Source organism: Capricornis sumatraensis, chromosome 6 (assembly GCF_032405125.1).
Source record: "Capricornis sumatraensis isolate serow.1 chromosome 6, serow.2, whole genome shotgun sequence".
Lineage (NCBI taxonomy): Eukaryota > Metazoa > Chordata > Mammalia > Artiodactyla > Bovidae > Capricornis > Capricornis sumatraensis.
The window spans coordinates 29,273,540-29,285,807 of record NC_091074.1 but is presented as its reverse complement, the minus strand read 5'-3'; positions in this window follow the sequence as shown (position 1 = coordinate 29,285,807).

Genomic DNA, 12,268 nt, shown 5'->3' with positions numbered 1-12,268 from the left:
TGTACATATATACCACAGCTTCTTTATCCATTCATCTGTCGATGGACTCCTAGATTGCTTCCATATTCCTGCTATTGTACATAGTGCTGCAATGAACATTGGGATATGTGTCTTTTTCAATTTTGGTTTCCTCAGGGTATATGCCTAGGAGTGGGATTGCTTTATTCCTAGTTTTTAAGGAATCTCCATACTGTCTTTAATAGTGGCTGTATCAATTTACATTCCCAACAACAGTGCAAGAGTATTCCCTTTTCTCCACACCCTCTCCAGCATTTATTGTTTGTAGACTTTTTGAGGATGGCCATTCTGACTAGTGTGAGGTGATATCTCATTGTGGTTTTGATTTACATTTCTCTAATAATGAGCAATGTTGAGCATCTCTTCATGTGTTTGTTAGCCATCTGTTTGTCTTCTTTGGAGAAATGTCTGTTTAGGTCTTTTTCCCACTTTTGTTTGGATTGTTTGTTTTTCTGATATTGAGTTGTATGAGCTGCTTGTATATTTTGGAAATTAATCCTCTGTCTGTTGTTTCATTTTCTACTATTTTCTCCCGTTCTGAGGGTTGTCTTTTCAACCTGCTTATAGTGTCCCTTGCTACACAAAAGCTTTTAAGTTTAATCAGGTCCCACTTGTTTACTTTTGTTTTTATTTCCATTATTTAGTTCCATAGGAAGTTGGTCATAGAGGATCTTGCTTTGATTTATGCCATTGAGTGTTCTGACTATGTTTTTCTCTAAGAGTTTTGCAGTTTCTGGGCTTACATTGAGGTCTTTAATCCATTTTGACTTTATCTTTACATATGTTTTTGGGAAGTGTTCTAATTTCATTCTTTTACATGTAGCTGTCCTGTTTTCCCAGCACCATTTATTGAAGAGGCTGTCTTTGCTCCATTGTATATTCTTGCCTCCTTCGTCAAAAGGAGGTGCATTGGTTTATATCTGGGCTTTCTATCTTGTTCCATGGGTCTATATTTCTGTTTTTGTGCCAGTAGCATAGCGTCTTGATGACTGTAGCTTTAAAGTATAATCTGAAGTCAGCAATGTTGATTCCTCCAGTTGCATTCTTCTTTCTCAAGATTGCTTTTGCTATTCGGAGTCTTTTTGTGTTTCCATATGAATTGTGAAATTTTTTGTTCCAGTTCTGTGAAAAATGCCATTGGTAATTTGATAGGGATCACATTGAATCTGTAGATTGCATTTGGTAATATATTTTACAGTATTGATTCTTCCTACCCAGGGACATGGAATATCTCTCCATCTGTTTATGCCATGTTTGATTTCTTTCATTAGTGTCTTATAATTTTCTGTGTACAGTTATTTTGTCTCCTTAGGTAGGTTCATTTTTAGGTATTCAATTCTTTTTGTTGCAGTGGTGAATGGGATTGATTCCTTAATTTGTCTTTTTGATTTTTCATTGTTAGTATATAGAAATGCAAGTGATTTCTGTGTATTGATTTTGTATCCTGCAACTTTTTAAATTCACTGATTAGTTCTAGTAATTTTCAGATACTACCTTTAGGGTTTTCTAGGTTCAGTATCATGTCATCTCCAAACGGTGAGAGTTTTACTTCTTTTCCTAACTGGATTCCTTTTTTTTTTTTTTTTTACTTTACAATACTGTATTGGTTTTGCCATACATTGAAATGAATCTGCCATGGGTGTACATGAGTTCCCAATCCTGAACCCACCTCCAACCTCTCTCCCCATATCATCTCTCTGGGTCATCCCAGTGCCCAGCCCCAAGCATCCTGTATCCTGTATCAAACCTAGACTGGTGATTCGTTTCTTACATGATAGTATACATGTTTCAATGCCATTCTCTCAAATCATCTCACCCTCCCCCTCTCCCTCAGAGTCCAAAAGTCTGTTCTACACATCTGTGTCTCTTTTGCTGTCTCGCATACAGGGTCATCATTACCATCTTTCTAAATTCCATATATATGTGTTAGTATACTGTATTGGTGTTTTTCTTTCTGGCTTACTTCACTCTGTATAATCGGCTCCAGTTTCATCCACCTCATTAGTACCTTTTATTTCTTTTTCTTCTCTGATTGCTGTAGCTAGGACTTCCAGAACTATGTTGATAATGGTGAAAGTGGACACCCTTGTTTTGTTCCTGATCTTGGGAATACTTTCAGTTTTTCACCATTGATTATAATGTTTGCTGTAGGCTTATCATATATGGCCTTTACTAAGTTGAGGTAGTTCCTTTTTGCCCATTTTTTGAAGAGTTTTAATAATAAATGGGAGATGAATTTTGTCAAAGTCTTTTCTAAATCTATTGAGATTATCTTTTGAGATTATCTTTCAGTTTGTTAATATGGTACATCACATTGATTGATTTGCATATATTGAAGAATCCTTGCATCCCTGGAGTAAACCCAACTTGATCATGGTGTATGAGGTTTTTGATGTGTTGCTGATTTCTGTTTGCTAAAATTATGTTGAGGATTTTTGCATCTATGTTCATCCATGATATAGGCCTGTAGTTTCCTTTTTGTGTTACACTTGTCTGGTTTTGGTAGCAGGGTAATGGTGGCTTCTTAGAATGAGTTGGGAAGTGCTCCTTCCTCTGCAATTTTTTGAAAAAGTTTTAGAACAATAGGCATTAGCTCTTCTCTAAATGCTTGATAGAATTCCACTGTGAAGCCATCTGGTCCTGGGCTTTTGTATTTCGGGAAACTTCTGATCACAGCTTCAATTTCTGGGCTTGTAATTTGGTTGTTCATAATTTCTATTTCTTCCTGGTTCAGTCTTAGAAGATTGAACTTTTTGAGAATCTGTCCATTTCTTCCAGGTTATCTATTTCATCACCATGTAGTTGTTCATAGTAGTCTCTCATAATCCTTTGTATTTCTGCATTGTCTGTTGTAACCTATCCTTTTTCATTTCTATTTTGTTGATTTGATTCTTTTCTCTTTTGTTCTTGATGAGCCTGGCAAAAGGTTTGCCAATTTTGTTTATCTTCTCAAAGAGCCAGCTTTTAGTTTTATTAATCTTTTCTGTTGTTTCTTTCATTTCTTTTTCATTTATTTCCTTTTGGATCATTATGATTTCTTTCTTTCTACTAATTTTGGGCTCTTTTTGTTCTTCTTTTTTTTTTTTTCCTTTTTTTTTTTTTAATTTTAAAATCTTTAATTCTTACATGTGTTCCCAAACATGAACCCCCCTCCCACCTCCCTCCCCATAACATCTCTGTGGGTCATCCCCATGCACCAGCCCCAAGCATGCTGTATCCTGCGTCAGACATAGACTGACGATTCAATTCTTACATGATAGTATACATGATAGCATGCCATTCTCCCAAATCATCCCACCCTCTCCCTCTCCCTCTGAGTCCAAAAGTCCGTTATACACCGCTGTGTCTTTTTTCCTGTCTTGCATACAGGGTCGTCATTGCCATCTTTCTAGATTCCATATATATGTGTTAGTATACTGTATTGGTGTTTTTCTTTCTGGCTTACTTCACTCTGTATAATCGGCTCCAGTTTCATCCATCTCATCAGAACTGATTCAAATGAATTCTTTTTAACAGCTGAATAATACTCCATTGTGTACATGTACCAAAGCTTTCTTATCCATTCATCTGCTGATGGACATCTAGGTTGTTTCCATGTCCTGGCTATTATAAACAGTGCTGCGATGAACATTGGGGTACATGTGTCTCTTTCAATTCTGGTTTCCTCGGTGTGTATGCCCAGCAGTGGGATTGCTGGGTCATAAGGTAGTTCTATTTGCAATTTTTTAAGGAATCTCCACACTGTTCTCCATAGTGGCTGTACTAGTTTGCATTCCCACCAACAGTGTAGGAGGGTTCCCTTTTCTCCACAGCCTCTCCAGCATTTATTGCTTGCAGATTTTTGGATCGCAGCCATTCTGACTGGTGTGAAGTGGTACCTCATTGTGGTTTTGATTTGCATTTCTTTGATAATGAGTGATGTTGAGCATCTTTTCATGTGTTTGTTAGCCATCCGTATGTCTTCTTTGGAGAAATGTCTATTTAGTTCTTTGGCCCATTTTTTGATTGGGTCGTTTATTTTTCTGGAATTGCACTGCATAAGTTGCTTGTATATTTTTGAGATTAGTTGTTTGTCAGTTGCTTCATTTGCTATTATTTTCTCCCATTCAGAAGGCTGTCTTTTCACCTTGCTTATATTTTCCTTTGTTGTGCAGAAGCTTTTAATTTTAATTAGATCCCATTTGATTATTTTTGCTTTTATTTCCAGAATTCTGGGAGGTGGATCATAGAGGATTCTGCTGTGATTTATGTCGGAGAGTGTTTTGCCTATGTTCTCCTCTAGGAGTTGTGTAGTTTCTGGTCTTACATTTAGATCTTTAATCCACTTTGAGTTTATTTTTGTGTGCGGTGTTAGAAAGTGATCTAGTTTCATTCTTTTACAAGTGGTTGACCAGTTTTCCCAGCACCACTCGTTAAAGAGATTGTCTTTACTCCATTGTATATTCTTGCCTCCTTTGTCAAAGATAAGGTGTCCATATGTGTGTGGATTTATCTCTGGGCTTTCTATTTTGTTCCATTGATCTATATGTCTGTCTTTGTGCCAGTACCATACTGTTTTGATGACTGTGGCTTTGTAGTAGAGCCTGAAGTCAGGCAAGTTGATTCCTCCAGTTCCATTCTTCTTTCTCAAGATTGCTTTGGCAATTCGAGGTTTTTTGTATTTCCATACAAATCTTGAAATTATTTGTTCTAGTTCTGTGAAAAATATGGCTGGTAGCTTGATAGGGCTTGCATTGAATTTGTAAATTGCTTTGGGTAGTATACTCATTTTCACTATATTGATTCTTCTGATCCATGAACATGGTATATTTCTCCATCTATTAGTGTCCTCTTTGATTTCTTTCATCAGTGTTTTATAGTTTTCTATATATAGGTCTTTAGTTTCTTTAGGTAGATATACTCCTAAGTATTTTATTCTTTTCGTTGCAATGGTGAATGGAATTGTTTCCTTAATTTCTTTTTCTACTTTCTCCTTATCAGTGTATAGGAATGCAAGGGATTTCTGTGCATTGATTTTATATCCTGCAACTTTACTATATTCATTGATGAGCTCTAGTAATTTTCTGGTGGAGTCTTTAGGGTTTTCCATGTAGAGGATCATGTCATCTGCAAACAGTGATAGTTTTACTTCTTCTTTTCCAATTTGGATTCCTTTCATTTCTTTTTCTGCTCTGATTGCTGTGGCCAAAACTTCCAGAACTATGTTGAATAGTAGCGGTGAAAGTGGACACCCTTGTCTTGTTCCTGACTTTAGGGGAAATGCTTTCAATTTTTCACCATTGAAGATAATGTTTGCTGTGGGTTTGTCATATATAGCTTTTATTATGTTGAGGTATGTTCCTTCTATTCCTGCTTTCTGGAGAGTTTTTATCATAAATGGATGTTGAATTTTGTCAAAGGCCTTCTCTGCATCTATTGAGATAACCATATGGTTTTTATTTTTCAATTTGTTAATGTGGTGAATTACATTGATTGATTTGTGGATATTGAAGAATCCTTGCATCCCTGGGATAAAGCCCACTTGAAAATGAAAACACAACAACCCAAAACCTGTGGGACACTATAAAAGCAGTCCTAAGAGGAAAGTTCATAGCAATACAGGCATACCTCAAGAAACAAGAAAAAAGTCAAATAAATAACCTAACTCTACAACTAAAGCAACTAGAAAAGGAAGAATTGGAGAACCCCAGAGTTAGTAGAAGGAAAGAAATCTTAAAAATTAGGGCAGAAATAAATGCTAAAGAAACAAAAGAGACCATAGCAAAAATCAACAAGGCCAAAAGCTGGTTCTTTGAAAGGATAAATAAAATTGACAAACCACTAGCCAGACTCATCAAGAAGCAAAGAGAGAAAAATCAAATCAATAAAGTTAGAAATGAAAATGGAGAGATCACAACAGACAACACAGAAATACAAAGGATCATAAGAGACTACTATCAGCAGTTGTATGCCAATAAAATGGACAACGTGGAAGAAATGGACAAATTCTTAGAAAAGTACAATTTTCCAAAACTGAACCAGGAAGAAATAGAAAATCTTAACAGACCCATCACAAGCACGGAAATTGAAACTGTAATCAGAAATCTTCCAGCAAACAAAAGCCCAGGTCCAGACGGCTTCACAGCTGAATTCTACCAAAAATTTCGAGAAGAGCTAACACCTATCCTACTCAAACTCTTCCAGAAAATTGCAGAGGAAGGTCAACTTCCAAACTCATTCTATGAGGCCACCATCACCCTAATACCAAAACCTGACAAAGATGTCACAAAAAAAGAAAACTACAGGCCAATATCTTTTTGTTCTTCTTTATTCAGTTGTTTTAGGTGTAAAGTTAGATTGTCTATTTGATGTTTTTCTTGTTTTTGAAGTAGGATTGTATTGCTATAAACTTCCCTCTTAGGACTGTTTTTGCTGCATCCCATAGGGTTTTTTTGAGTTGTCATGTTTTCATTGTCGTTTCTGTCTAAAAATTTTTTTATTTCCCTTTTGATTTCTTCAGTAACCTGTTCATTATTTAGAAACCTGTTGTTTAATCTCCATGTATTTCTTTCTTACATTTTTTTTCTTGTAATTGATATCTAGTCTCATGGCTTTGTGGTTGGAGAAGATGCTTGATACGACTTCAATTTTCTTAAATTTACTGAGGTTTGATTTGTGACCCAAGATATGTTCTATCCTGGAGAATGTTCCATGTGCATTTGAGAAAAAGGTGTATTCTTCTGCATTTGGATGGAATATCCTGAAAATATCAATGGGATCCATCTCATCTAATGTATCATTTTAAGAATTGTGTTTCCTTAGTAGTTTTCTGTTTTGATGATCTATCCATTGGTGTAAGTGGGATGTTAAAGTCTCCTACTATTATTGTGTTACTGTCAGTTTCTCCTTTTATGTCTATTGGTGTTTGTCTTATGTATTGAGGTGCTCTTTTTTTGGGTGCATAGATATTTACAATTGTTATGTCTTCCTCTTGGATTAATCCCTTGATCATTATGTAATGACTTTCCTTATCTCTTGTACTCTTCTTTATTTTGAGATCTATTTTGTCTGATATGAGGATTGCCACTCCAGCTTTCTTGTTTCCCATTTGCAAGGGATATATTTTCCCATCCTTTTACTTGGAGTCTATATGTATCTTTAGGTCTGAAGTGGGTTTCTTGTAGACAGCATATATATGGGTCTTATTTTTTGATCCATCCAGGAAGTCTGTGTCTTTTGGTGGTGTATTTAATCCATTTACATTTAAAGTAATTATTAATATATATGCTCCTATTGCCCTTTTCTTAATTGTTTGGGGTTGATTTTGTAGATCATTTTTCTTTTGTTGTATTTCTTGACTATATAAGTCTCTTTAACATTTGTAGTAAAGCTGCTTTAGTGGTACTGAATTCTCTTAACTTTTGCTTGCCTGGAAAGCTTTTTATTTCTCCATCATTTTGAATGAGATCCTTGACGGGTACAATAATCTTGATTGTGGATGTTTCCCTTTCAGTACTTTGAATATATCCTGCCATTTCCTTCTGGCCGGCAGAGTTTCTGCTGAAAGATCAGCTGTTAAGCATATCAGGTTTCCCTTGTATGTTACTTGTTGCTTCTCCCTTGCTGCTTTTAATATTCTTTCTGTGTGTTTAGTCTTTGTTAGTTTGATTAGTATGTGTCTTGGCATGTTTCTCCTTGGGTTTACCCTGAATGGGACTCTTTGTGCCTCTTGGACTTGATTGACTATTTCCTTTTCCATGCTGGGAAAATTTTCAACTACAATCTCTTCAAAAATTTTCTCATACCCTTTCTTTTTCTCTTCTTCTTCTGGGACCCCTATAATTCTAATGCTGGTGAGTTTGATATTGTCCCAAAGCTCTCTGAGACTATCTTCAGTTCTTTTCATTCTTATTGCTTTATTCTGCTCTTCAGAAGTTATTTCTACCATTTTAATCTTCTAGCTCACTGATTTTTCTTCTGATTCAGATATTCTGCTATTGATTCCTTCGAGAGTATCTTTAATTTCAGTAATTGTGTTACTTGTCTCTGTATGGTTATTCTTTAATTATTCCAGGTCTTTGTTAATTGATTCTTGCATTTTCTCCATTTTGTTTTCAAGGCTTTTGATCATCTTTACTATCATTATTCTGAATTCTTTTTCAGGTAGTTTGCCTATTTCCTCTTCATTTATTTGGACTTCTGTGTTTCTAGTTTGTTCCTTCATTTGTGTAGTATTTCTCTGCCTTTTCATTATTTTTTTTTAACTTACTGTGTCTGTGGCCCCTTTTTCCCAGGCTTCAAGGAAAGTTAAATTCTTTCTTTGAAGAAGGTTGAATTCTTTCTTCCTTTTGGTTTCTTCCCTCCTAAGGTTGGTCCAGTGGTTTGTGTAAGCTTCATATAGGGTGAAATTTGTGCTGAGTTTTTGTTTGTTTGTTTTTCCTCTGATGGGCAAGGTTGAGTGAGGTGGTAATCCTGTCTGCTGATGATTTGGTTTGTGTTTTGTTTTGTTTGTTGTTTAGATGAGGTGTCCTGTACAGGGTGCAACTCGTGGTTGGGTGATGCTGGGTCTTGTACTCAAGTGGTTTCTTTTGTGTGAGTTATCACCATTTGATACCCCCTAGGGTTAGTTCTCTGGTAGTCTAGGGTCTTGGAATCAGTGCTCCTACACCAAAGGCTCAGGGCTTGATCTCTGGTCAGGAATGGAGATTCCACAAGTGGTGTGTTGTGGCATTAAGTGAGATTAAAACAAATACACAAAAACGAGAAACCAAAGTTGAACCCCAGACAAATGGCAGTTACAAAATCAGGCAAATAATAATTAAAATAGTGGAATATACACATATACATAACACCCATGAGCAAAGTCAAAACAGTCCAATAAAAATAAAAAGAAAAAAAAAAAAAGGAAAACCCCACAGAACTTCAAAAGCCCAAGACAGAGGCAGATGTTTGTAACAACAATAAAAAACGTGATTGGGAGGGAAAAAAAGCTCAAAGGCTTAATTGGATTTCATAGTGCCAAGACAATCGACAACTACAATAGAGAGGGGAATAAAAAGAAAAAGAAACGGAAATCAAAAAATTCTACAGAACAAGTCAAAAAATAAGAATAATGTTTTTCTTGAGTCACTGCTATCAGAGTCCTTTCCCTCGCTGGGAGGCATGGTCCACCTTACCTCCCTAGGATGCCCTCCAACACTGTGCTGATCTCTGACCTGCTGTGGGGGCAGCTCAGATTCTAATCTGGTCCTTCTCCTGTGTGTTCTTGCCTCCAATGTCCACAGCTATCAGAATTAGTGTGTTTTCTTTTGTGGGAACTCTCAGTGACCTTTTATATATTTCATAGGCACAGAGTCTGCCTAGCTGATCGCGTAGATTTAATTTTCAGTTTGTACAGCTGGTGGGAAGGTTTTAGGTCTCCTTCCTTAGCCACACTGCCCCTGGATTTCAATTGTGGTTTCATTTCCATCTCTACATGTGGGTCATCCACTGGGTTTGTTCCTGAGGCTTCCCTGGAGGACTTGGGTTTGCCCCTGTGAGGACCAGGTGTAAAGGTGTTGCAGCTGCTTGGGTTTCAGGGGTTCTGGCAGCACCAGGTACTCAGGGGAATTGGTAGCTAGGGCAGCAGGAAATATAGTGCTCTAGAAGGGTATGACAACCAATGGTGGCCAATACGCTCCAGTATTCTTGCCTAGAGAGACCCCTCCCTGACAGCCACAGTCTACTGGGTCACAAAGAATCGGACATGACCAGAGGAACCCTGCATGCATAGACAAGAATTTTTTTTGCCTGTGGCAGCTCTGCCCGAGTGAGAGTTGAGCATGAAGATGGCACAACTGCTCAGCTTATGGGGACCCTGGTGGCGCCAAGTATGTAGGGACACCCTCCACCACAGGAGTTATGGCCTTATCAAAGTCTTTTTTCAAGCCTCTTGTAGCTGGTGATCAGTAGGCCTCTTTGGCCAGTCTTTCTCTGTAGCTCCGTCCATTCAGGCACATAGAGGATTCCCTTGCCTGGGGTCCTTCTCTGTTGTTCCATGCATCAGACACATAGAGGGGTCCTCCTGGCTGGGGTCCTACTCTGTAGTTCAGTGCCTCAGATATTTGATGGGCCAGCCTCTGTACTGTTCAGTTCCCCATGCTGGCCTGTGGGGAGAGAGAGGCTCTGGTGATGGCTCCACCCACTATGCGTGACTCAGCAGTATTGCCTTGCTTCCATGGCTGCCCAGCTTTCCTCCACAGGCATTTCCCCCCACAGTCTCCTCCCTTACATCCCCTCAATCAGTCTCTCACAGTCTACAGCAGCCCTCGCCCTGGGATTACTCCACAATCCCTAAACGCAAACTCCCAGTGGCTGCACCTTCCAGGAGACCATCATCCCTGTCCAGGGTGTGTATGGCTGCAGCAAAGACTGTCTGATTCTCATTCTATTTAGGCTGCCACAGATCAGCTGTTACACTCTCAGCCTTTCTCCTCTGACTCAGACAATTGCCCCGATGTGGGGATTGGACCCCTGCTTCCGTTCCCCCACCCACCGAGGGCAGGTCCAGTCCCACTAACACTCCTGTTTTTCCCCCGAGTTCCTTCGTCCTAGCGAGTTTTGCATGGTTATATGTTCTTTTCCTCTGATCAGGTACTCCTGTCCACTCTTAGCTGGTGTTCTGCATGCACTTGTGTCTGAAGGTACATTCTTGATGTATCCATGGAGAGAAATGTACTCCAGGTCCACCTACTCCTCCACCATCTTGTTCTCTGCCAGAGTAACTTTTTAATACTGATGCCATGAATCCAATCTTACTTAATAAGCTTTCATGTGCTGTCCTATCTCTTCCCCATGTCGAAAGCTTGGATTTACGACAGTGGCAAACCAGGAAATTAATTTCAGATTCAATTTTGCAACCTGCAGTATCCTTTTCTTCAGGTATCTAGATGTTGATTTTCTACATCGATGTTCATATACCACATATGAGGAAATGATCTGGTATCTATTCCCAAAATCGTTGCTAGATCTCAGTGCTCACAGCTAATATTGAGCCCTCTCAGACTCATTTCTCTAAGTTTCTGAGTTCCTTGAACTTCATCTAAGGTGGATACACATATCAATCTTTCTCATTCTCCTTTCAAAATGAAATTTCCTCTCGACCTTCTTCTCTGCCCAAAGCAGGAAGCAACTCTCTTACTCCCAAGCAATTCTTGCTGTTTTCACAATATTAGGAAGCACTGTGTGCAATTTGGAATCATTCTGGCTTATTATAAGGGCTCATACTGTACTTCATTAGCAGGGCTGCTGTGAAATTATGAAACATTTTGGTGAAAATTACAAGATATTTAGACTTGTTTTTTGCTGAAAATATGCAAAGCCCTTCAGGGAAAATACAGGCAGATGGTGTTCAAGACATTTATTGTTTTCCTATGTACTTGTAAACAAATACTATAAGAGTTTCAGAATGATCTTTAGGAAGTCTAGTAGCAAGTTAACATATGAACCTCAAATTAAAGAAGCTGTGCTATCCATTTCCTTTTTACCAATGTTTTTCTATCCTATATTTAATGTTTTGAAAATGTTTCAGAATTGATCCAAAATTGATCGCTGAAAAGCTCCAGAAAAACAAAAGCAGAAGCCTCTTTTTTTCCAGGTATAATTTTTGTGAATCCTGTCTGCTTTGTAATTACACTGCTAAAAATATTATTTCTCCTTCTATATATACCCGTATTGCTTGTATCTACCCAGAAAATCTTAGGTAGCTCAAATCCACAGCCATCTAGAAGTGAATTAAATTATTCACTTATTTCCATTTAAAGATCTAAAAATGTAATTTATATTCTTTGTCAGTTCTTTCTGAGGAAGGGCTGTGATTTTTGGACATTTACAGATGCTATTTGGAGGACTCTATTGGAGAAGCGGTAGCACATGGGTAACTGTGTATTCATAGCTTCTAGCTGATTTGGCCATATATTACAAGCATCTAAGGCAAGAAATTATTTACTGGTTATAATAGAGTTCAAACAGGACTCTCATGCAAACCAAGGAGGCATATTCTGAAAGTATAGATCATCTATATCTCTCCACTAATTGATTTAAACTGTTCCCTTTTACTTTGCCTAATGCTATTTCTCCTTGTTCTCATAGCAGTCTGCCTTCTGATTTTGTCCTTTCATTTTCCAATTTCGTTTACAGAAAAGCAAAGGAAAGGTCTAAATGATGTGTCTGATCACGAGAGGATGTTCCTAAGAGCACTAAGTGGAGATAAAACACCTTTCAGAGCATGCCT